The sequence below is a fragment of the Bombina bombina genome, chromosome 1 (genome assembly GCF_027579735.1).
Source record: "Bombina bombina isolate aBomBom1 chromosome 1, aBomBom1.pri, whole genome shotgun sequence".
NCBI lineage: Eukaryota > Metazoa > Chordata > Amphibia > Anura > Bombinatoridae > Bombina > Bombina bombina.
Genome location: NC_069499.1, coordinates 358,422,308 through 358,447,307, shown reverse-complemented (window position 1 = coordinate 358,447,307; position 25,000 = coordinate 358,422,308). Strand labels below are relative to the sequence as shown.

At 41.6% G+C, this 25,000-nt stretch overlaps 1 protein-coding gene across 1 annotated transcript in view; it reads right to left on the bottom strand.

Annotated features, from left to right (window-relative positions):
- Positions 1-25,000, bottom strand: part of MGAT5 (alpha-1,6-mannosylglycoprotein 6-beta-N-acetylglucosaminyltransferase) — a 653,341-nt gene that overhangs the window by 36,865 nt on the left and 591,476 nt on the right. The gene's annotated exons all lie outside the window — the stretch shown is intronic.

Here is a 25,000-nt window from a genome sequence, read left to right as displayed (position 1 = left end):
TCATAACCACATAAGTGTGGGTCTCATGGACTCTTGCCACTATGAAAGAAATTTATCAGTTAAGTTCATACATAAATTATGTTTTCTTTCATGTAAGTGGCAAGACTCCATGAGCTAGTGACTTATGGGATATAATACCCAAGATGTGGAAATCCACAGAGTCACTAGAGAGGGAGGGATAAAATAAAAACAGCTATTTCCACTGAAAAAAATAAATCCATATAATAATTTTCTTATATTTCAAAAAACTCAAATTATAGGAAAAGGAATCAAACTGAGACAACTGCCTGAAGAACTTTTCTACCAAAGACTGCTTCTGAAGAAGGAAATACATCAAAATGGTAAAATTTTGTAAATGTATGCAAAGAAAACCAAGTTGCAGCTTTGCAAATCTGATCAACTGAAGCTCCATTCTTGAAAGCCCAAGAAGTGGCAACTGATCTAGTAGAATAAGCTGTAATTCTTTGAGGTGGAGACTGCCTCGCCTCCAAATAAGCCTTGTGAATCAAAAGTTTCAACCAAGATGCCAAAGAAATAGCAGAGGCTTTCTGACCTTTCCTGGAACTAAAGAAAATAACAAACAAACTAGAAGTCTTTATGAAATCATTGGTAGCCTCAACATAGTATTTCAAAGATCTTACCACATCCAAAAATGTAGAGATCTCTCAAGAGAATTCTTAGGATTAGGACACAAGAAAGAAACAACAATTTCCCTACTAATGTTGTTAGAATTCACAACCTTAGGTAACAATTTAAACGAAGTCCATAAAACCGCTTTATCTTGATGAAATATCAGATAAGGAGACTCACAAGAGAGAGCCGACAACTCAGAAACTCTTCTAGCAGAAGAGATAGCCAAAAGAAATAACACTTTCCAAGAAAGTAGTTTAATATCCAAAGAATGCTTAGGCTCAAAAGGAGGAGCCTGCAAAATCCTTAAAACCAAATTAGGACTCCAAGGAGGAGAAATAGACTTAACAGGTTTGATGCGAACCAAAGCCTGAACAAAAACAGTGAATATCAGGAAGTTTAGCAATCTTTCTATGAAATAAAACAGAAAGAGCAGAGATTTGTCCCTTCAAAGTATTTGCAGACAAACCCTTATCCAAACAATCCGGAAGAAACTGTAAAAGACAAGGAATTCTAAAAGAATTCAAAGAAAAATTATGAGAGGAACACCATGAAATATAGGTTTTCCATACCCGATAATAAATCTTCCTTGAAACAGACTTACAAGCCTGTAACAGTGTTAATTAATGAGTCAGAGAAACCTCTAATACTAAGAGCTAAACGGTCAATTTCCATACCTTTAAATTTAGAGATTTGAGATCCTGATGGAAAAACGGCCCTTGAGACAGGTCTGACCTTAAAGGAAGTGGCCAAGGCTGGCAACTGGACAGCCGGACAAGATCCACATACCAGAACCTGTGAGGCCATGCTATCAGAAACACATGAGATTGTTCCATTATGATCTTGGAGATCACCCTTAGAAGAAGAACTAGAGGCGGAAAAATGTAAGCAGGTTGGTAAAACCAAGGAACTGCTAAAGCATCCACCATCTCCGCCTGAGAATCCTTGGATCTGGAAAGATATCTGGGAAGTTTCTTGTTCAAACGATAGGCCATCAAATCTATTTCTGGAAGATTCCACATTTGTACAATCTGAAGAAACACATCTGGATGGAGAGACCACTCCCCAGATGCAAAGTCTGCCAACTGAGATAATCCTCTTCCCAATTGTCTACACCTGGAATATGAATCGCAGAAATTATACAAGAGTTGGACTCCGCCCAGGAAAGTATCCAAGATACTTCTTTCATTGCTAAAGAGCTGCGAGTCCCTCCCTGATGATTGACATATGCCACTGTTGTGATATTGTCTGTCTGAAAACGAATGAAAAGTTCTCTCTTTAACAGAGGCCAAGCCTGAAGAGTTCTGAAGATAGCACGGAGTTCTAAAATATTGATTGGTAACCTCGCCTCTAGAGGTTTCCAAACCCCTTGGGCAGTCAGAGACCCCCAGACAGCTCCCCAACCCGTAAGACTTGCGTCTGTTGAGATCACAGTCCAGGAAGGATGAACAAAAGGAGGCCCCTCGAAAAATCCGATGATGGTCCAACCACCATGAGAGAGTTGAATGTTGGGATTTAAGTATATCAGTTGTGATATCCAAGTATAATCCCTGCACCATTGATTCAGCATGCAAAGCTGCAGAGGTCTCATATGAAAATGAGCAAAGGGGATCGCGTCCAATGCTGCAGTCATAAGACCTAGAACTTCCATGCACATAGCCACTGAAGGGAACGATCGAGACTGAAGGTTTAGACAAGCTAAAACCAATTTCATTTGCCTCTTGTTTGTTAAAGACAAAGTCATGGACACTGAATCTATCTGGAAACCTAAAAATGTGACCTTTGTCTGAGGAATCAAGAAACTCCTTTGTAAATTGATCCTCCAACCATGCCTTTGAAGAAACGACACTAGTTTTGTGTGAGATTCCGCTAAATGAAAAGACTGAGCTAGTACCAAGATATCGTCCAAATAAGGAAACACCGCAATACCCTTCTCTGTGATGAAAGATGGAAAGGCACCGAAAACCTTCGAAAAGATTCTTAGAGCTGTTGCTAGGCCAAACGGAAGAGCAACAAACTGGTAATGCTTGTCTAGAAAAGAGAATCTCAGAAATCAATAATGGTCTGGATGAATTGGAATATGAAGATAAGCATCCTGTAAGTCTATTGTGGACATAAATTAATGCCCTTGCTGAACAAAATGCAGAGTAGTCCTTATAGTCACCATCTTGAAAGTTGGGACTCTTACAAAATGATTTAAAAGTTTCAGATCCAGAACTGGTCTGAAAGAATTCTCTTTCTTTGGGACAATGAATAGATTTTAATAGAACCCCAAACCCTGTTCCTGTAGAGGAACTGGAACAATCACCACTGAAAGCTTTAGATCTGAAACTCCTGAGCCTTCACATGATTCGTTGGAACATGAGACAGAATCTTCTCACGGGAGGTATCATTCTGAAACCTATTCAATACCCTTGAGATACAATATTCTGAATCCACTGATTCTGAACGGAACCTGACCAAATTTCCTGAAATAATTTCAATCTGCCCCCCCCAAGCTGAACTGGATTGAGGGCCACACCTTCATGCAGTCTTGGGGGCTGGATTTGTTTTTTTCTAAGGCTTGGTTTTATTCCAATTTGAAAATGGTCTGCAATTAGAACCAGAGGCCATAGGGGAAAGAGTCAACTTTTGTTCCTTATTAGGAGCCTTAAATATACCTTTAGATTTTTTATCTTGAGGTAAAAGACTCCTTTCCCCCCCAGTAATAGTGGAAATGACAGAATCCAATTGAGAACCAAATAAATTCTTACCCTGGAAAGATAGAGATAATAATCTAGATTTAGACACCCTGTCAGCATTCCAAGATTTAAGCCATAAAGCTCTTCTGGCTAAAATAGCTAAAAACATAGATTTAGCATCGATCTTAATGTCAAATACAGCATCACAAATGAAATGATTAGCATGTTGAAGCAGAAGAATAATGCTAGATAAATCATGATCTTCTACCCGACGAGCTAAACTGTGCAACCAAAAAGTTGAAGCAGCAGCCACATCAGCCATAGAAATGGCAGGTCTAAGAATATAGACAGAATGTAAATAAGCTTTTCTGAGATGAGATTCAATCTTCCTGTCTAAAGGATCCTCAAAAGAAGTACTATCTTCCATAGGAATAGTAGTACGTTTGGCAAGAGTGGAAATAGCTCCATCAACCTTAGGGACTTTTCCCCAAAACTCTAAATTAGCTACAGGTAAAGGATACAACTTCTTAAACCTAGATGAAGGATTAAAAGAAGAACCAGGCTTAGACTATTCTTTAGTAATCATATCAGTAACAGCATCTGGAATAGGAAAAACCTCAGGAGCAACATTAGGAGGTTTAAAAACAGAATTTAAACGTTTACTGGCTTTGTTATCAAGAGGACTAGACTCTTCAATACCCAAAGTAACAAGAACTTCCTTTAACAGATAGAAAGATTAGTCAATTTCAGAATCACGATCCTCTGAACCAGAGGAATCATCAGCAGAGGTCAATACAAAGTTCATCAAAATTATGAAAAGTTTTAAGACCTTTTATGTTTATTTGAAGGCGGAATAGCAGACATAGCCTTATCTATAGCTGCAGCAATATAATTATTTACATCTGCAGGAATATTAGTACTAATACATCGTCTGTTGTTTCTTCAAAGTCTAATGTACCTAATAGAAACATTATCTGCATGCAAAAGCTTATCATGACAGATGCCACATAATTGGGCTGAAGAAATATCAGTTAATTTACAACAGACACATTTAGCTTTGGTAGAACTGTGTTCAGGCAGCATGGTTTCTACAGCAACATCAGAGGCAGGATCAGACTGAGACATCTTGCAAAATGTAAAGAAAAAACAACAACATTTAAACAAAATATCCAATTCCCTCATATAGCAGTTTCTGGAATAGGAAAAAATGCTTATGCTAAAGTAAGATGCAAAAAAATAAGCATCATAGCTCTTAACAATATGAAGAGAACCAGAAGCATTAAAGGAAGAGGGGTAATAAAAAAAAAAAAAACGTTTTTGTACAACATCAGGAAATGACTTAAACTCGCGTCTTAACAAGTGTGACTTCACGCCAAAACAGATTACGTCAACAAAGACGCAGGAAATGACGAAACTTGCATCCCCCTAGACGCAATTCCGCCCCAAAAATATTTCGTGCCAAGAATGACGCCATAAAAAATGGCATTTTGCGTCCTTGCGAGCCTAGTTTGCAGCGAAAATTTGGGAAAATTAAGTCAAATTGAAAAAAACTGGAACCCCAGGTAAGAAAAAAATAATCTTCCCAAATATAAATTCCATACTGCAGAAAAAGGGAAATATACAGACCTGACTCTTGGCAAATATAAGCAAATAGATATATTTAAAACTTTATAACATAAAGCACCAAACATAGGTGAGTGTGTCTTCAAAAATGATACATACTTATCGGAAGACACACATCCACATATAGCAGACAGCCAAACCAATACTGAAAAAAAATCAGCAGAGGTAATGGTATAGGAGTAGAACGTCGATCTGAAAAGGGAGGCAGGGGATGAATCCCTGCGACCGATTACAAAGAGCCTTTGAAAGGATTTCCCATGGGTGAAACCACTAAATCAACATGCAATACTCACTTCACATTAGGAAAAAACAAGTCAAATTGGAAAAACTAAACCCCAGGTAAGAAACATAGCTGAGAGTGTCTTAAATAATGATACATACTTACCGAAGACACCCATCCACATATAGCAGATAGCCAAACCAGTACTGAAAAATATCAGCAAAGGTAATGGTATAAGAGTATATCGTCGATCTGAAAAGGGAGACAGGAGATGAATCCCTATGACCGATAACAGAACCCTTGAAAAGATTTCCCATTAGTTAAACCATAAAAATCAACAGGCAATACTCTCTTCACGTCCCTCTGACAAACACTGTACTCTGAGAGGAATTGGGCTTCAGAATGCTTAGAAGTGCCTTTCACAGAAGAAATCAAGCACAACTTTCTTCACCACCTCCATAGGAGGCAAAGTTTGTAAAACTGAAGTATGTGTGTGGTGGGAGGTGTATTTATAAGCATTTTGAAGTTTGGGAAACTTTGCCCCCTCCTGGTAGGAATGTATATCCCATACGTCACTAGCTCATGGACTCTTGCCACTAACATGAAAGAAATTATTTTCATAAACAATAAATAATTGACATGAAGAAGCTAAAAAAAGCCCAGTTGTTGCAAAGCTAAATTGAAATAAAACGAATGAAAAAAATTAAATATACAGTATATATGCAATCTAACCTTTATCACACAACTGACAGTGTAGTGAATTCTGAAAGACTACGGTCTAATAAGATATCCGACCTGTAAATGGCGCTTGTGAGCAAGTAAGGTTACTGAAACCCTGCTAGATCATGATGTTATCGCTGGTAAGAGAGGTCAAAGTTTTGTGTGGAACAACTTTGACACAGGAATGAGCAAATGCATGAACATCATCCTTTGTGGAATATAAATAAATGAGCAAAAATATCCCACAAATCTCAAAGTACATTTGCAAAGCTTTCATCACCAGGAATACAAATAGCACCATCAATATTAGTAGAAGTTACGTGCAACGCAGCAAACTATTGTGGCTGCTGACTTTAAAAGGGACAGTTAAGTGAAAATTAAACTTTCATGATTCAGCATGCAATATTTTAAACAATTTTCCATTTGACTTCAATGATCAAATTTGCTTCAATCCCTTGGAATCTTTTGTTGAAGGGTAAGCTCAGGAGCAGAAATGCACAGCTCTGAGTTATCTGAACACATCTGGTGAGCCAATGACAAATGGCATTTGTGTGTAATCACCAATCAGCAGCTAGCTCCCAGTAGTGCACATCTGCTCCAGAGCCTACATAGGTATGCTCTTCTACAAAAGATTCCAAGAGAACAAAGCAAATTTGATATTAGAAGTAAATTGGAAAGTTCTTAAACATTGCACTTTACTGTCCCTTTAACAATGTGTTCATCCATCCCCTCAGCAGGTTTGCAAAGTTATAAGCAAGCAACAGTGCAATAGTAAACTGCCCTAGCACATCATTAATTTTGCACTTTTATGTGCCCCAGACTATAATTACTAAAATATGTAACATTTGTTCATAAAATAAAAACTAAAACTATAACAAAACCATTGATCATACTAAAACTAAACCAACATTTAATGTAGAAAAACTAACAAAATAAAAACATATCTGAAAATCCAAAACTAATATAACCCTGACGCACGACTAGCCTGTTCATAAGACTTTAATGTTGTGTTTGTTTATGTATGCTCTGCTCATATACTAATGCATTCTATCTATTCTCCTATTTTTGTTTTAAAATCATTACATTCATTTATGATATTACTAACATATCTCACATTATCCCAAATTATGTAAAATTCATTACTGCTTAATTGGAAAGATAAAACTGCCCTGAAATATTGACTCAATTAACCACCATGTTTTTGCATTGTGTATATTTTGTTTAAAGTCGAAGGATAAAATGTGCCTAATTTACATTTAAATAAATATATAATTTTTTTTTAAAGGTATTTTTGCGTTATTTTTTAGCTTATTTTTGTCCCTTTTTGGACACATTTTTCACTGATAGTGTACTAATGTTTTTAAAAAAAAACCAGTGAAAAGTAAACTCCACTTCAGTAAACTTTCATTATCTCACAGAACGATATTTGTCTCAAAGTGACAGTCTAACTTAATTTTTTTATTGTTTTGAAAGATATCAAATAATCAATTAATTCCCAGTACAAATCACATTAACTCAAGAAAATATTGAGCCAATAGAAATACTGCCCCGGTCCCACAAGGAGCTAGGTTAATACCCTTCAACAAGCAGTTTTACTGTATATTCAGTGTGCCAATATTTTTTTGTGGCGCCTTGCCACAGATATCCCTGTTAAATCAACAAGTACTCCATGGAGCACACAACACAACTTGAAAGAGAAATTATTTAGAATGCTGTTCTCCACAGTACTTATGGAAAACTCTAGTGCACGTATTTGTTCTCCATAGGCGCAAGAGATGATAAGTAACTAGTCAAATTCATAAGGCGGTATGAATTACCTGATAAATTAATTTCTTTCATGGTAGTGAGTCCACGATCCATTACTCATGGGAATTACAGGAGGAGGCACAAAGAGTCCCAAACCTCAAGAGCTCTAATATATAGCCAAGCAAGTGAGGCAAGAAAAAAAGGTAAAAGGTAAGAAAAAATGTAATTTATGCTTACCTGATAAATTTGTTTCTTTCTTGACACGGTGAGTCCATGGATCATCATAATTACTATTGTGAATATCACTCCTGACCAGCAGGAGGAGGCTAAGAGCACCACAGCAAAGCTGTTAAATACCACTCCCCTTACCCACTACCCCCCAGTCATTCGACCAAAGGGAAAGGAGAAAGGAAGTAATATAAGGTGCAGAGGTGCCTGAGGTTTATGTAAAAATAAACTGTCTGAAAATACAGGGCGGGCCGTGGACCCCACGTGTCAAGAAAGAAACAAATTTATCAGGTAAGCATAAATTTCATTTTCTTTCTAATGACACGGTGAGTCCACGGATCATCATAATTACTATTCGGAATCAATACCCAAGCTAGAGGACACGGATGAAAAGGGAGGGACAAGACAGTTAGCCTAAACAGAAGGCACCACTGCATGAAGAACCTTTCTCCCAAAGACAGCCTCAGCTGACGCAAAAGTATCAAATTTGTAAAATTTAGAAAAAGTGTGTAAAGATGACCAAGTGACAGCCTTGCAAATCTGATCTACAGAAGCACCATTTTTTAAAACCCAGGTAGAAGAAACAGCCCTCGTGGAGTGAGCCGTGATTTTCTCAGGAGGCTGCTGACCAGCAGTCTCATATGCCAAGTGAATAATACTCCTCGACCAACAAGAAAGCGAAGTAGCCGTAGCTTTATGACCCTTACGCTTCCCAGAAAAGATAACAAATAAAGAAGAAGACTGACGAAAATCCTTAGTCGCCTGTAAATAATATTTCAAAGCAAAATGAGAAGAATTAGGACACAAAGAAGTAACAATTTCTTAATTAATATTCTTATCTGAGACAACCTTAGGAAGAAAACCTAAAGCAGTACGTAATACAACTTTATCCGAATGAAAAATAAGAAAAGGAGCTTCACACTGCAACGCTGAGGGCTCTGAAACTCTTCGAGCCGAAGAGATAGCAACCAAAAACAAAACCTTCCAGATTAACAACTTAATATCCAAAGAATGCATAGGCTCAAACGGAGCCTGTTGAACTCTCAAAATTAATTAAGACTCCAAGGAGGAGACAAAAACTTAACCATAGGCCGGATTCTAACCAAAGCCTGACAAAAAGACTGAACGTCTGGTACATCCGCCAGACGTTTATGTAACAAAATAAATAAAGCAGACATTTGATCCTTCAGGATACTAGCAGATAAACCCTTATCCAGACCCTCCTGGAGAAAAGCCAAAATCCTAGGAATCCTGACTCTACTCCAAGAGTAGACCTTAGATTCACACCAATACAGATATTTATGCCATATCTTGTAATAAATCTTTCTAGTCACAGGCCTGAATCATAGTCTCAATAACTGACTCCGAAAAACCACGCTTAGATAGAATCAAGCATTTCATCTCCAAGCAGTCAGCTTCAGAGAAACGAAATTTGAATGAAGGAAAAGACCCTGAAGTAGAAGGTCCTTCCTCAACGGAAGACTCCAAGGTGGAAAGGATGACCTCTCCACCAGATCTGCATACCAGATCCTGCAAGGCCACGCCGGTGCAATGAGAATTACAGATGCCCTCTCCTGTCGGATCCGAGCAATGACTCGAGGAAGAAGGGCAAACGGAGGAAACACATATGCCAGACTGAACTTCCAAGGAACTGCTAGAGCATCTATTAGAACCGCTTGAGGATCCCTTGACCTCGAACCGTACTTCGGAAGCTTGGCATTGTGACGAGATTCCATAAGATCCAACTCCGGTTGACCCCACTTGAGAATCAAACTGGAAAACACCTCCGGATGAAGTTCCCACTCCCCCGGATGAAAAGACCGTCTGCTCAGAAAATCCGCTTCCCAATTGTCCACCCCTGTAATGTGGTTTGCAGACAGACAACAATTGTGAGCCTCCGCCCACTGAATAATCCTGGCTACTTCCTTCATCACCAAGGAACTCCGAGTTCCTCCCTGATGATTGATGTAAGCCACAGACGTTATATTGTCCGGCTGAAATCTGATAAACTGGGTTGAAGCCAACTGAGGCCAGGCCAGCAGAGCATTGAAGATTGCCCTAACTCCAAGACATTTATAGGAAGAACCGATTCCTCCCGAGTCCACAGACCCTGAGCCTTCAACGAACCCCAGACAGATCCCCAACCCAGCAGACTGGCATCCGTGGTCACAATCACCCAGGAAGGCCTGTGAAAACAGGTTCCCTGGGAGAGAAGATCCTGAGACAACCACCATGGAACAGAATCTCTTGCAGCCTGATCTAGAACAATCTTTTGAGACAGATCCGTATAATCTCCGTTCCACTGTCTCAGCATGCATAACTGCAGAGGTCTGAGATGAAACTGAGCAAACAGAATGATGTCCATGACTGAGACCATTAGACCAATAACCTCCACACACTGGGCCACTAATGGCCAAGGGGAGGACTGAAGAGCCAAACCTGAATTGAACATGTTTTACTTCCTTGCTTCTGTCAAAAATATCTTAATTTCCAGACAATCTATAATGGTTCCCAGGAATACCACTCTTGTAGCCGGAATCAAGGAAGTTTATCCTAAATTCACCTTCCAACCGTGGGAGTGCAGAAAAGACAACAGCAACTCCGTGTGGGAGTTTGCTAGTTGAAAAGATGGCGCCTGAACTAGAATGTTGTCCAGATAAGGAGCTACCGCAACCCCCTGCAATCTGAGAACTGCCAGCAATGCACCCAGAACCTTTGAAAACACCCTGGGAGCTATGGCAATACCAAAAGGAAGAGCAAAAAACTGAAAATGCTCGTCTAGGAAAGCAAACCTCAGAAACTTGTGATGATCCTTGTGAATGGGAATATGATGATATGCATCCTTTAGATCTACTGTAGCCATGAATTGACCCTCTTGAACCAGAGGAAGAATTGACCGAATAGTTTCCATCTTGAAAGGCGGAACTCTGAGAAACTTGCTTACACACTTGAGATCCAGGATGAGTCTGAAAGTTGCCTCCTTTTTGGGAACGATAAACAGATTGGAATAAAACCTAGTCCCTGCTCCTGCACTGGAACAGGAACGATCATTCCCATGTCAGAAAGATCCTGAACACAACTTAAGAATGCCTCTCTTTTTATCTGGTCTACAGATAACCTTGATAGATGAAACCTGCCCCTGGGAGGAAAATTCTTGAACTCCAGCCTGTATCCCTGGGACATAATATCTATCACCCAGGGATCTGTAACATCTCGAACCCAGGCTTGAGCGAAAAAAGACAGCCTGCCCCCCACATGATCCATTCCCGGATCGGGGGCAGACCCTTCATGCTGACTTTGAATCAGCGGCAAGCTTCTTAGATTGCTTCCCCTTGGCTCCAGGACTGATTGTGTCTCCAAGAAGGCTTGGACTGATCCTGTTTGGAGGAGGAAGAGGAAGACTTACCAGAGAAGTTACGAAAGGAACGAAAATTATTCTGACGACCCTTCTTCTGCTTATTTCTCTTATCCTGAAGAAGAGAATGCCCCTTCCCAACAGTAATATCAGAAATAATTTCAGCCAAACCAGGCCCAAACAAAGTCTTTCCTTTGTAAGGAATGGATAAAAGCTTAGATTTGGATGATACATCCGCAGACCAGGAATTTAACCATAAAGCCCTGCGTGCCAGAACAGCAAAGCCAGAAATCTTTGCTCCCAACTTGATGACCTGACGTCCGCAATAAAAGAATTGGCCAATTTGAAAGCCTTAATTCTATCCTTAATTTCTTCCAGAGAAGTCTCCTGTTGAATAGAATCAGACAACACATCAAACCAATATGCAGCCGTACTGGTAATAGTAGCAATACACGCAGCAGGCTGCCATTGGAACCCCTGGTGAACATAAATCCTCGTAAGCAAAGCCTCCAATTTCTTATCCATGGGATCCTTAGAAGAACAACTATCTTCAATATGAATAGTGGTCATCTTAGCCAAAGTGGAAATAGCTCCCTCTACCTTAGGAACTGTCTGCCAAGATTCCCTAATAGAATCTGCAATAGGAAACATCTTCCTAAAAATAGGAGAAGAGGAAAAAGGAATTCCAGGCTTCTCCCATTCCCAAGAAATAATCTCTGAAACCCGATCCAGAACAGGAAAAACTTCAGCCATGGAGGGAACATCGAAAAAAACTTATTAAGCTTACTAGCCTTCTTGGGAGTAACTATGACCGTTGAATCAGTCATCCAAGGTAGCTAAAACCTCCCTAAGTAACAAACGGAGGTGCTCCAGCTTAAATCTGAAAGAAACCACCTCAGAATCAGCAGAAGGAATTACACTATCAGAGTCTGAAATTTCACCTTCAGACGCTACTGAAGAATCTTCTTCCTCAGACTTATGGGAAGAAACATGTGACATAACTCCAACAGAGTCAGAACCCTTAAACTTCCTTTTGCGCTTCCCCTGCAAAGCAGGAAAAGCAGACAAAGCCTCAGATACAGCAGTGGATATGTGAGTAGCCATATCCTGCAATGAAAAACCAACCTGAGACGAGACGCAGGGCACTGCATGAGAAGAGGATTGAGATTGGGATGATTGGGGAGAAAGACGCGAAACAGCTTGAACAGGAGACTCCTGAACAACATTCTCCTTAGAAAATGAAGGCTCTGAATCAAAAAGTCTATCCCTATACTGTAATGTTCTCTCTATACATGAGGAACAGAAATGGATAGGTGGCTCCACATTAGCATCAAGGCATAAAGTGCAAGTAATATCTTGCAGGTACTCTTGATCCATCTTAACACAAAGAAGAAAAAATAAATCAGGAATTCAAAAATTCAGAAAACTGCAGCAGCCAAAAATAAATAAATAAATATTTTTTAAACATTACCGTCCCTTTAAGAAACAAACTTTAAACAATTCACACAGAAAATATACAATAGAATATAAAAATTGACCCCTGCAGCACCTATGCACCTCAACAAACCTTGCTGAGGTGCTTACCTGACCTCCCACAGACTAGAGTAAAAACCAAAGTAGCACACACGATCCGGACTCTCCCCCACTGCTACCACCTGCTCTCCAGACTGACCGCACATGCACCAGCACAGGAGCCGACAGGAAAAGCCAACAATCACAAACTTCCTTCCCCTGCCTCCTAAAAGAGCACGCAAAACTCGTACCGACGAAGCTCCGCCCACGGGAGGAATAAAAAATGCCAAAGTAAACATTCAGCAGTCTACGGCTGACAAACACACACAGCCTCTCAATAAAAATGAAAAAAGTGTAATGAGCCATAAAGAGAGTATAAAAACACTCCTAAACAGAGCCATAAACATGCAGTCCCTCTCACAGTGCCCCATAAAACTGCCACCACGTAAAAACCTGCACAAATTCACAATTCCAAAAGTTAACCCCATAAGTGCCAATTTTTTCTGAACACCCTCAGAAAAATAAAAAACAGCACTTACCTCCATAATAATCTGCCCGGCAGCAAGGCAGCTCACTAGGTTTGAAAGTTTTCCCTCCTAACATGGACCTGTGGATACAGAAAGAAAAGCCACCACTGCTCTACTGAAGTGACTGAAGTTGATTCAGCTAACCTTAGAAAAAATCAGAACAAACTTGTTCTGCTGAAAAAAAATAAAAAATAAACTCTTGATTGAAGAATCAGACACCTAACTTTACCCCTTCCTTGTAACTGATACAAGCAAAGAAAATGACTGGGGGTTGTGGGTAAGGGGAGTGGTATTTAACAGCTTTTCTGTGGTGCTCTCTTTGCCTTCTCCTGGTGGTCAAGAGTGATATTCCCAATAGTGCCATAGAAAGAAAACAAAATTATGCTTACCTGATAATTTAATTTCCATCTGTATAAGGAGAGTCCACGGCTTCATTCCTTACTTGTGAAAATACAGAACCTGGCCACCAGGAGGAGGCAGACACACCCCACCCAAAGGCTTAAAATACCTCCCCCACTCCCCTCATCCCCCAGTCATTCTGCCGAGGGAACAAGGAACAGTAGGATAAATATCAGGGTATAAAAGGTGCCAGAAGAATAACAAAAATTTAGGTCCGCCCAACGGAGAAAATGGACGGGGGCCGTGGAATCTCCTCATACAGATGTAAATGAAATTAACAGGTAAGCATAATTTATGTTTCCCATCTTAATATGAGGAAAGTCCACAGCTTCATTCCTTACTTGTGGGAAACATATACCCAAGCTCTAGAGGACACTAAATGAAACGGGAGGGTAAAAAGAGAAGCAGACCCTATTCTGAGGGCATCACAGCCTGCAAAACCTTTCTCCCAAAAGCTGCTTCACACGTCAAATTTGTAAAACTTTGAGAAAGTATGTAAGGAGGACCAGGTAGCGGCCCTACAAATCTCCATAGAGGCCTCTTTTTTGAAGGCCCAAGAAGAAGCCACAGCTCTAGTTGAATGACTCGTAATCCTCTGAGCAGGCTTATGTCCCGCTGTCTATATGCTAAGCAGATAATGCTCCTCAACCAAAAAGATAGGGAAGTGGAAGAAGCCTTCTGCCCTTTGCGCTTCCCACAAAAGATAAACAATACTGAAGTCTGTCGAAAATCTTTTGAAACCTGAAGATAGAATTTCAAAGCCCGAACCACATCCAAATTATGGCAATGGAACAGCGATTACTCTGATCTATCCCAACAGGATGAGATTTTAAACCTATCCTGTAACCAAGAGCAATGACCTCCAGAACCCAAGGGTCTTACACGTCTCCCAGCCAAGCCTCCACAAAGAGATAATTTGTCCCCAACACGATCCAGTGACGGATTGGGGCCGCCCCTTCATGCCGATTTAGTCTCGGTTGACTTCTTGGTCTGCTTGGATTTGTTCCAAGGTTGAGGTTTCCAAGTTCCCTTGGACTGATCAGACTTTGCGGAAAGGCTGCTGGCGTTGGAAATTATCCAAACGAAAGACAGAAATTAGGACCCTGTCCTTTTGCTTTATTCTTCTTATCCTGCAGTAAAAAGGTGCCCTTGCCCCCAGTGACCGTGGATATGATAGAGCTGCATGTGTAATAGGAGATGATTGCAGGGAACGCACCTCGTGGGATGGAGACCCCTCAGAGGTGGACGGCTCAGTGGAACTAAAAATCTTGTTCTTATTAGATATAAATACTTTATCAAGGCATCTGGAACATAATTGAGCAGGCAGGTATACCGTAGCCTCCTCACAATAAAAACAGGTATTAGATTTGGTTAAAGAGGGAATACCCTCCAACGCATCAGAGTCCTCCATAGCTTGTGCTTTTACAATGGACTACAGAAAATTAAATGGCACCTTTATACCCCCAATGGCCAGGGCACTCACCACCTCCTATAACCCACAGAAAAACTGCTATGTCTCCTGCAAACCGCACGGTCAGGAAAGAGGAAGTTAACGAGGCCACACCCAGTCACATGGAGTGCCATGCAGGACCGCTCCTGCTGCAGGGAGAAAAGCACGCCAAACTGACAGGCAATAGGTCTAAATACAGGCCTGATTCTAGTCAGAGCCTGACAAAAAGATTGAACATCTGGAACACTTGCCAGACGCTTATGTAACAAAATAGATAAAGCAAAAATCTGTCCCTTTAAGGAACTTGCTGACATCCCCTTCTCCAATCCTTCTTGGAGAAAAGACAAAATCCTGGGAATCCGAACCCTACTCCATGAGTAGCCCCTGGAATCACACCAATAAAGATATTTACGCCATATCTTATGGCAAATCTTCCTAGTAACAGGCTTACGTGCCTGAATTAAAGTATCTATAACCGAATCAGAAAAACCTCACTTAGATAAAATTAAGCCTTCAATCTCCAGGCAGTCAGTTGCAGAGAAACTAGATTCGGATGATGGAAGGGACCTTGAATGAGAAGGTCTTTCCTCAATGGTAGCTTCCACGGTGGCTGAGATGACATGTCCACCAGATCCGCATACCAAATCCTGCGAGGCCACGCAGGGGTGATGAGGATTACTGACGCCCTCTCCTGTTTGACTCGAGCAATCACCCTGGGAAGAAGAGCAAACGGAGGAAACACATAAGCTAGGCTGAAAGACCAAGGCTCTGCCAGGGCATCTATCAGCTCCGCCTGGGGATCCCTGGACCTGGACCCGTATCTTGGAAGCTTGGCATTCCGACGAGATGCCATAAGATCCAACTCCGGCCTGCCCCATCTGAGAATCAGGTTGGAAAAAATTTCCGGATGGAGTTCCCACTCTCCCAGATGAAATGTCTGCCTGCTCAGAAAATCTGCCTCCCAGTTTTCCACCCCTAGGATGTAGATCGCCGACAGATGGCAAGAGTGAGACTCCACCCACTGTATTATCTTGGCAACCTCTGTCATCGCCAAGGAACTCCTTGTTCCTCCCTGATGAGTGATGTAAGCTACCGTCGTTATGTTGTCCGACTGGAATCTGATGAATTGGGCCGAAGCCAATTGAGGCCAAGCCCGAAGAGCATTGAATATTGCTCTCAACTCCAGAATATTGATGGGCAGTAGAGACTCCGCCCGAGTCCATACACCCTGAGCCCTTAGGGAGTTCCAAACTGCTCCCCAACCTAACAGACTGGCATCCGTTGTCACTATTACCCATGAGGGCCTGTGGAAGCATGTCCCCTGGGACAGATGATCCAGTGACAACCACCATAGAAGAGAATCCCTTATCTCCTGATCTAGAAATATTAGAGGAGACAGATCTGTATAATCTCCATTCCACTGCCTGAGCATGCTCAATTGCAGAGGCCTGAGATGAAACCGCGCAAACGGTACAATGTCCATTGCCGCCACCATCAATCTGATTACCTCCATGCACTGAGCCACTGACGAAAGGGATTGGACTGAATGGCCCAACATGTATTCAGAATCTTTAACTTTCTGACCTCAGTTGATTACAGTTCCCAGAAAGGGCACCCTTGTCTGAGGAACTAACAAACTCTTTTCCAAGTTTACCTTCCACCCGTGGGTCCTTAGAAAGGAAAGCACAATGTCAGTATGGGACCTTGCAAGTGAAATGATGATGCTTGGGTCAGTATATCGTCCAGATAAGGCGCTACTACAATGCCCCGCGGCATTAGAACCGCCAGTAAAGACCCCAGAACCTTTGAGAAAATTCTGGGTGCTGTGGCTAGACCGAAAGGAAGAGCCACAAACTGAAAGTGTTTGTCCAGAAAGGCAAATCTCAGGAACTTGTAATAATCTCTGTGGATGGGAACATGAAGGTATGCATCCTTTAGATCCACTGTCATATATTGACCCTCCTGGATCAATGGAAGAATGGTATGAATAGTTTCCATCTTGAAAGATGAAACTCTGAGAAACTTGTTTAGACTTTTGAGATCTAAAATAGGTCTGAAAGTTCCCTCTTATTTGAGAACTACAAACAGATTTGAGTAAAACCCCTGTCCCTGTTCCTGAATTGGAACGGGACAGATAACTCCAGACTTGGTTTGTGGATAGGTCCCTTCCTGCTTAGAGGAAGAGGGAATGCCCTTGAAATTTCGAAAGGAACGAAAATTACTCTGTCGACCTCTCTGTTTGGATCTCTTATCCTGAGGGAGGAGATGACCCTTGCCTCCCGTGATGTCCTATCTTGTATCTCTTCCAAAGAAGTCTCAGTTTTAAGAGATTCTTCCAGAGCATCAAACAAATAAGCAGCTGCACTTGTAACCGTAACAATGCAAGCTGCCGGCTGCAATAGCAACCGCTGATGAACATAGATTTTCTTAAGGAGACCCTCTGATTTCTTATCCATAGGGTCCTTGAAAGCACAAGTATCCTCGATAGGAATATTAGTTTGTTTAGCCAAGGTGGAAATAGCTCCTGCCATCTTAGGTACCGTCTGCCAAGAGTTCCTAATAGCGTCAGCTATAGGATACATTTTCTTGAAAATAGGAGAAGGAGAAAAGGGAATACCTGGTCTCCCATTTTTTAGCAGTAATTTCTGAAGTTCTTTTAGGAACTGGAAAAACATCAGAATAAGAAGGGACTTCTAGATATCTGTCCAACTTACTCAATTTTTCTGGAGGAACCACAATTGAATTACAGTCGTCCAGAGTAACCAAAACCTCCTTTAATAAAAGGCGGAGGTGTTCAAGTTTAAACCTGAAGGAAACCACTTCTGAATCTGTCGGTGGCAAGACACTTCCAGAGTCAGAAAGTTCACCTTCGGATAGGACCTCCATACCCTCCAACTCAGAACTCTGTGAGGGTATATCTGAGATCGCCATCAAAGTATCAGAAACTGTGTTAACAACGTGAGCTTCCTTCCTTCTGTGTTTGCTTTGAAATACGGGAAAGGCAGACAACGCCTCAGAAAGAGTGGATAACATAACAGACGCTATATCCTTTAAAGTAATTGCAGCAGAGGCCGCAGAGGTACTTGGCTCCGCTTGAGCGGGCGTTAAGGGCTGTGACGCTTGGGGAGAAAGTTGCGGCATACTCTGAATCTCATCAGTAGAACCCTGAGAAATATCTGATTTGACAATTTTTTATCAAGAAAAATTTGTTCTCTAAACTGTAATGCCCTCTCAATGCAAGAAGGACAAAAGGTAACAGGAGGTTCCACATTGGCATTCAAACACATGGAACAAGTACTGTTCAGAAGGTCATCCATGATAAAACAAAAACAATCTTGGTTGTGGCCCTTTAAATAAACAATCTGATAATTAATAAGTCAGAAATAATGCAATGTAACAGTCCAAAAAATGAAAACTGTCAAATAAAACTCTCTGAACCGAGAGTATACTGTGCCTTTAAAAAATAAACATGAAAACTTTTATTGCACACAAAAAAAGTAAATTTATGCTTACCTGATAAATTAATTTCTTCTACGATACGACGAGTCCACGGATTTCATCCTTACTTGTGGGATATTAACCTCCTGCTAACAGGAAGTGGCAAAGAGCACCACAGCAGAGCTGTATATATAGCTCCTCCCTTCCCTCCACCCCCAGTCATTCGAACAAAGGTTTAGGAAGAGAAAGGAAAAGCTAAAAGGTGCAGAGGTGACTGAAGTTACAAAAAAAAAAAATATATATATCATTTAAATCTGTCTAAAAAAAAAAAAAAAAAGACAGGGAGGGCCGTGGACTCGTCGTATAGTAGAAGAAATTAATTTATCAGGTAAGCATAAATTTCATTTTCTTCTACAAGATACGACGAGTCCACGGATTTCATCCTTACTTGTGGGATACAATACCAAAGCTACAGGACACGGATGAAACGGAGGGACAAGACAGAGACCTAAACGGAAGGCACCACTGCTTGAAGAACTTTTCTCCCAAAAACAGCCTCAGAAGAAGCAAAAGTATCAAATTTGGAAAAAGTATGAAGAGACGACCAAGTCGCAGCCTTGCAAATCTGTTCAACAGAAGCATTGTTTTTAAAAGCCCATGTGGAAGCCACAGCCCTAGTGGAATGAGCCGTAATTCTTTCAGGAGGCTGCTGTCCAGCAGTCTCATATGCCAGATGGATGATACTCTTCAGCCAAAAAGAAAGAGGTAGCTGTAGCTTTCTGAACCCTACGTTTTACAGAGTAAACAATGAATAATGAAGATGATTGACGGAAATCCTTAGTCACCTGCAAGTAAAACTTCAAGGCACAGACCACGTCCAGGTTATGTAACAGACGCTCCCTTCTTAGAAGAAGGGTTAGGACACAAGGGAGGAACAACAATTTCCTGATTAATATTCTCATTTGAAACAACCTTATGAAGGAATCCAGGTTTGGTACGCAAAACCACCTTATCAGAATGAAAGATAAGATAAGGCAAATCACAATGTAACGCTGAAGGCTCAGAAACTCTACGAGCAGAAGAAATAGCGAACGAAAACAAAACTTTCTAATATAACAGTTTAATATCTATGGAATGCATGGGTTCAAACGGAACCCCTTGAAGAACTTTAAGAACTAAATTCAAACTCCGGGGAGGAGAAATTGGTCTAAATACAACAGGCTTAATTCTGGTTAGAGCCTGACAAAAAGACTGAACATCTGCCAGACGTTTGTGAAGCAAAATAGACAAAGCAGAAATCTGTCCCTTTAAGGAACTCGCTTATAATCCTTTCTCCAATCCTTCTTGGAGAAAAGACAAAATCCTGGGAATCCTAACTTTACTCCATAAGTAGCCCTTGGATTCACACCAACAAAGATATTTACACCATATCTTATGATAGATCTTTCTAGTGACAGGCTTAAGTGCCTGAATCAAAGTATCGATGACCGAATCGGAGAATCCCCGCTTAGACAAAATCAAGCATTCAATCTCCAAACAGTCAGCTGCAGAGAATTTAGATTTGGATGTAGGAAAGGTCCTTGAATGAGAAGGTCCTGTCTCAAAGGAAGTTTCCACGGTGGCAGAGAGGACATGTCCACTAGATCCGCATACCAAGTCCTGCATGGCCACGCAGGCGCGATCAGGATTACTGAAGCCCTCTCCTGCTTGATCCGAGCAATCACGCGTGGAAGAAGAGGAAACGGTGGAAACACATAAGCTAGGCTGAACGACCAAGGCACTGCCAAGGCATCTATCAGTTTGGGGGATCCCTCGACCTGGATCCGTATTTTGGAAGCTTGGCATTCTGACGAGATGCCATCAGATCCAACTCCGGTCTGCCTCATTGGAGAATCAGTGAGGCAAACACCTCCGGGTGAAGTTCCCACTCCCCCGGATGAAAAGTCTGACGACTTAGAAAATCCACTTCCCAGTTCTCTACTCCTGGGATGTAGAATGCCGACAGATAACAAGAGTGGGCCTCCGCCCATCGAATTATCTTGGATACTTCTATCATCGCTAAGGAACTCCTCGTTCCCCCCTGATGATTGATATAAGCTACATTTGTGATATTGTCCGACTGGAATCTGATGAATTTGGCCAAAGCCAACTGAGGCCACGCCTGAAGCGCATTGAATATTGCTCTCAATTCCAGAATATTGATTGGAAGTAGAGACTCCATCTGAGTCCATACACCCTGAGCCTTCAAGGAATTCCAGACTGCACCCCAGCCCAGGAGGCTGGCGTCCGTTGTCACTATCACCCATGAGGGTCTGCGGTAACACGTCCCCTGGGACAGATGATCCAGTGACAACCACCAAAGAAGAGTCTCTCTGGTCTCTTGATCCAGATTTATCTGAGGAGATAAATTCGCATAGTCCCCATTCCACTGCCTGAGCATGCACAGCTGCAGTGGTCTGAGAGGAAAACGAGCAAACTGAATGATGTCCATTGCCGCTACCATTAAACCAATTACCTCCATACACTGAGCCACTGATGGCCGAGGAATGGACCAAAGGGCTCGGCAAGTATTTAGAATCTTTGATTTTCTGATCTCCGTCAGAAATATTTTCATGTCTACCGAGTCTATCAGAGTTCCCAAGAAGGGAACCCTTGTCCGAGGAACTAGTGAAATCTTTTCTAGGTTCACCTTTCAACCGTGAGTTCTCAGAAAAGACAACACTGTGTCTGTATGAGATTCCGTCAGATGATAAGTCGACGCCTGAATTAAAATATCGTCCAGATAAGGCGCCACTGCTACGCCCCGCGGTCTGAGAACCGCCAGAAGGGACCCTAGAACCTTTGTGAAGATCCTGGGTGCTGTGGCCAACCCGAAGGGAAGAGCCACGAACTGAAAATGTTTGTCCAGGAAGGGTAACCTTAGGAACTGATGATGATCCTTGTGAATAGGGAAATGAAGGTATGCATCCTTCAAGTCCACGGTAGTCATATATTGACCCTCCTGGATCATTGGTAAAATTGTTCGTATAGTCTCCATCTTGAACGATGGGACTCTGAGAAACTTGTTTAGACAATTGAGATCTAAAATGGGTCTGAAAGTTCACTCTTTTTTGTGAACCACGAAAAGATTTGAGTAAAACCCGTCCCTGTTCCAGTTTTGGAACGGGACAAATTACTCCCATGGCAGAGAGGTCTTTTACACAGCGTAAGAACGCCTCTCTTTTTATCTGGTCTACAGACAATCGTGAAAGATGAAATCTACCTCTAGGGAGAAAATCCTTGAATTCCAGTTGATAACCGTGGGTCACGATTTCCAATGCCCAGAGGTCCTGAACATCTCTTGCCCAAGCCTGGGCAAAGAAAGAAAGTCTGCCCCCTACTAGATCCGGTCCCAGATTGGGGGTCGCCCCTTCATGCTGTCTTTGTAGCCGTAGCAGGCTTCTTCGGTTGTTTACCTTTGTTCCAAGCCTGGTTGGGTCTCCAGACGGATTTGGACTGAGCAAAATTCCCTTCCTGCTTTGTGGAGGAAGAGGAAGCAGAGGGTACTCCTTTAAAATTTCTAAAGGAACGAAAATTATTTTGTTTACCCCTCATCTTAACAGAATTATCCTAAGGTAGGGCATGACCCTTACCCTCCAGTAATGTCAGAAATGATTTCCTTCAGCTCAGGCCCGAATAGGGTCTTACCCTTGAAAGAAATAGCTAAGAGCTTAGATTTTGATGACCCATCAGCAGACCATGATTTTAACCATAACGCTCTACGCGCTAAAATGGCAAATCCTGCATTTTTTGCTGCCAATTTAGCAATTTGAAAGGCGGCATCTGTAATAAAAGAATTAGCTAGCTTGAGAGCCTTAATTCTATCTAAAATATCCTCTAAAGGGGTTTCAACCTTTAGAGAGTCTTCTAGAGCATCGAACCAAAAAGCTGCTGCAGTAGTAACTGGAACAATGCAAGCAGTTGGTTGTAAAAGGAAACCCTGTTGAATAAATTTCTTTAGAAGACCCTCTAACTTCTTATCCATAGGGTTTTTGAAAGCAAAACTGTCTTCAATAGGTATAGTTGTACGCTTAGCCAGGGTAGAAAAAGCTCCCTCCACCTTAGGGACCGACTGCCAAGAGTCCCGAATGGTGTCTGATATGGGATACATTTTCTTGAAATTAGGAGGAGAGAACGGTATACCCGGTCTGTCCCATTACTTTTTTATAATTTCCGAAATTCTTTTAGGAACCGGAAAAACATCAGTGTAAGTAGGTACCTCCAAATATTTGTCCATCTTACACAATTTCTCTGGTGGTAGTACAATAGGGTCACAATCATCCAGAATCGCTAAAACCTCCTTAAGTAATAGGCGGAGTTGTTCAAGCTTAAATTTAAAAGACATAACGTCCAAATCTGTCTGAGTTAACATACTTCCTGGGTCTGAAAGTTCTCCCTCAGACAATAATTCCCTGACCCCCAACTCAGAGCTCTGTGAGGGTACATCGGAAATAGCCAACAAAGCATCAGAGGATTCAGTATGCACATTAATACCTGACCTACTGCGTTTAACCTGTAACACTGGTAATTTAGATAATACCTCAGTAAGGGTAGTTGACATAACTGCAGCGATATCCTGCAGAGTAAAAGAATTAGACGCACTTGAGGTACTTGACTTCGCTTGTGTGGGCGTTAAAGGTTGTGACACTTGGGGAGAATTAGATGGCATATCCTGATTCTCTTCAGATTGAGAATCATCCTTAGGCACTTTCATTACTTAAAATATGCTTTTTACATTGTAAGGCCCTTTCAGTACAAGAGGTACACAAAGTAAGAGGGGGTACCACAATGGCTTCTAAACACAGAGCAACTAGTTTCCTCAATGTCAGACATGTTGAACCGACTAACAATAACCACAATAGTCGTAGATCACCTTATTTAATGATTTAAACCACTTTTAGAAAATGTGTACTGCGCCTTTAAGAAATAAAAAGCGCACAATTTTTTCTCAGATTGTCAAAAACGTTAATAAATGCTACACAATTAAATATTTATATTCAATTGGCCCACCAATTATTGCATCCTGTAAGGAAAATGGTAATTGACCCTCTAAGAGACATTTTAAAGCAAAAAAATATGTTTTTACTGAAAAAATGACCCCTGCACCTCGCTGTGGCGCCTACCTGCCCTCAGGGTACTGCAAAATGACTCGACAACGATCCGGTGAAGAGAACACAAGTTTAGGCCCCACCGGAGCTAATGCCTTCTGCCTTCTCAGTCAGAGTAAACTGCGCGTCTGAGCGTGCGAAATAGGCCCCGCCCATCATGGACGTCGTCCTAATAGTCTTAATAACCTCATGGGAAGCGGTCTGAAAAACAAGCCATGTGGTCCCTTTATAATTAATAAACTTGCAGCCCTCCTGACTTTTAATTGTTAATAAACTATAAAGTGTCAAGCTGCCTCTCCCAGTGTCAAGCACCATACAGTGTAAACGTCATATGTTAAGGCAATATGAATAAACATAGGTCTCTCAGTAACACCCTCAGGTACAGGTCTACTGCTTACCCCTTCCCTTGCAGGGAAAAAATGTCAGTCAGCTCTGATATACCAAGTCTCCTCAGAATAAAAGACTGAACATACCTCAATGCTGCTTGTAGCATGACACCGTTCTCCACACTGAAGATTTCTCTTGCACTACCTTCAGAAGCTCTGTGGGAACCAACATGGATCTTAGTTACAGCTGCTAAGATCATCAACCTCAGGGCAGAAATAATCTTCTCATATCTCCCTGAGGAAAATAGTACTCACGGGTACCATTTAAAATAAAAAACTTCTTGATTGAAAAACCTAAAACTAACACCTCACTTTACCACTTCCTATTACTAACACAGGCAAAGAGAATGACTGGGGGTGGAGGGAAGGGAGGAGCTATAAATACAGCTCTGCTGTGGTGCTCTTTGCCACTTCTGTTAGCAGGAGGTTAATATCCCACAAGTAAGGATGAAATCCGTGGACTTGTCGTATCTTGTAGAAGAAAAGCACTGACCGTAAAAGAATAGATATGTACCATAAATGTATAAACATGTACAGATTATTGGGGGAAAAAATTGCACCTATCTGCCTCAACAGCTCTGCTGAGGCGCCTACCTGCCCCCACCAGACACAGACTGCTGCTTGCTGAGCCGTAGATCGATTAAATCCAGTATTTATCCGATTAACAAGCGGTCCTTAGTGAACCCTTCGCTGCCTGTTATGCATCTAAGCCGGATATCAGGAAACACCATGCGGTCTTAACCGGAGCCGGACAAACCACTGCGCAGCTCTCCAGAAGCTCGCAAAGTAAACCCCGCCCTTCGTGGGCGTCAAAAGGAAAGCTAAGTTCCCGGTCAAACAAAAAGACAAGCAGCCCAAAAACTAAGTTTTAAACACAACACACAGCCCTAAATCGGAATCTCTATAAACAGAGCTCCTCTAATAGAATCCCCAGCGTC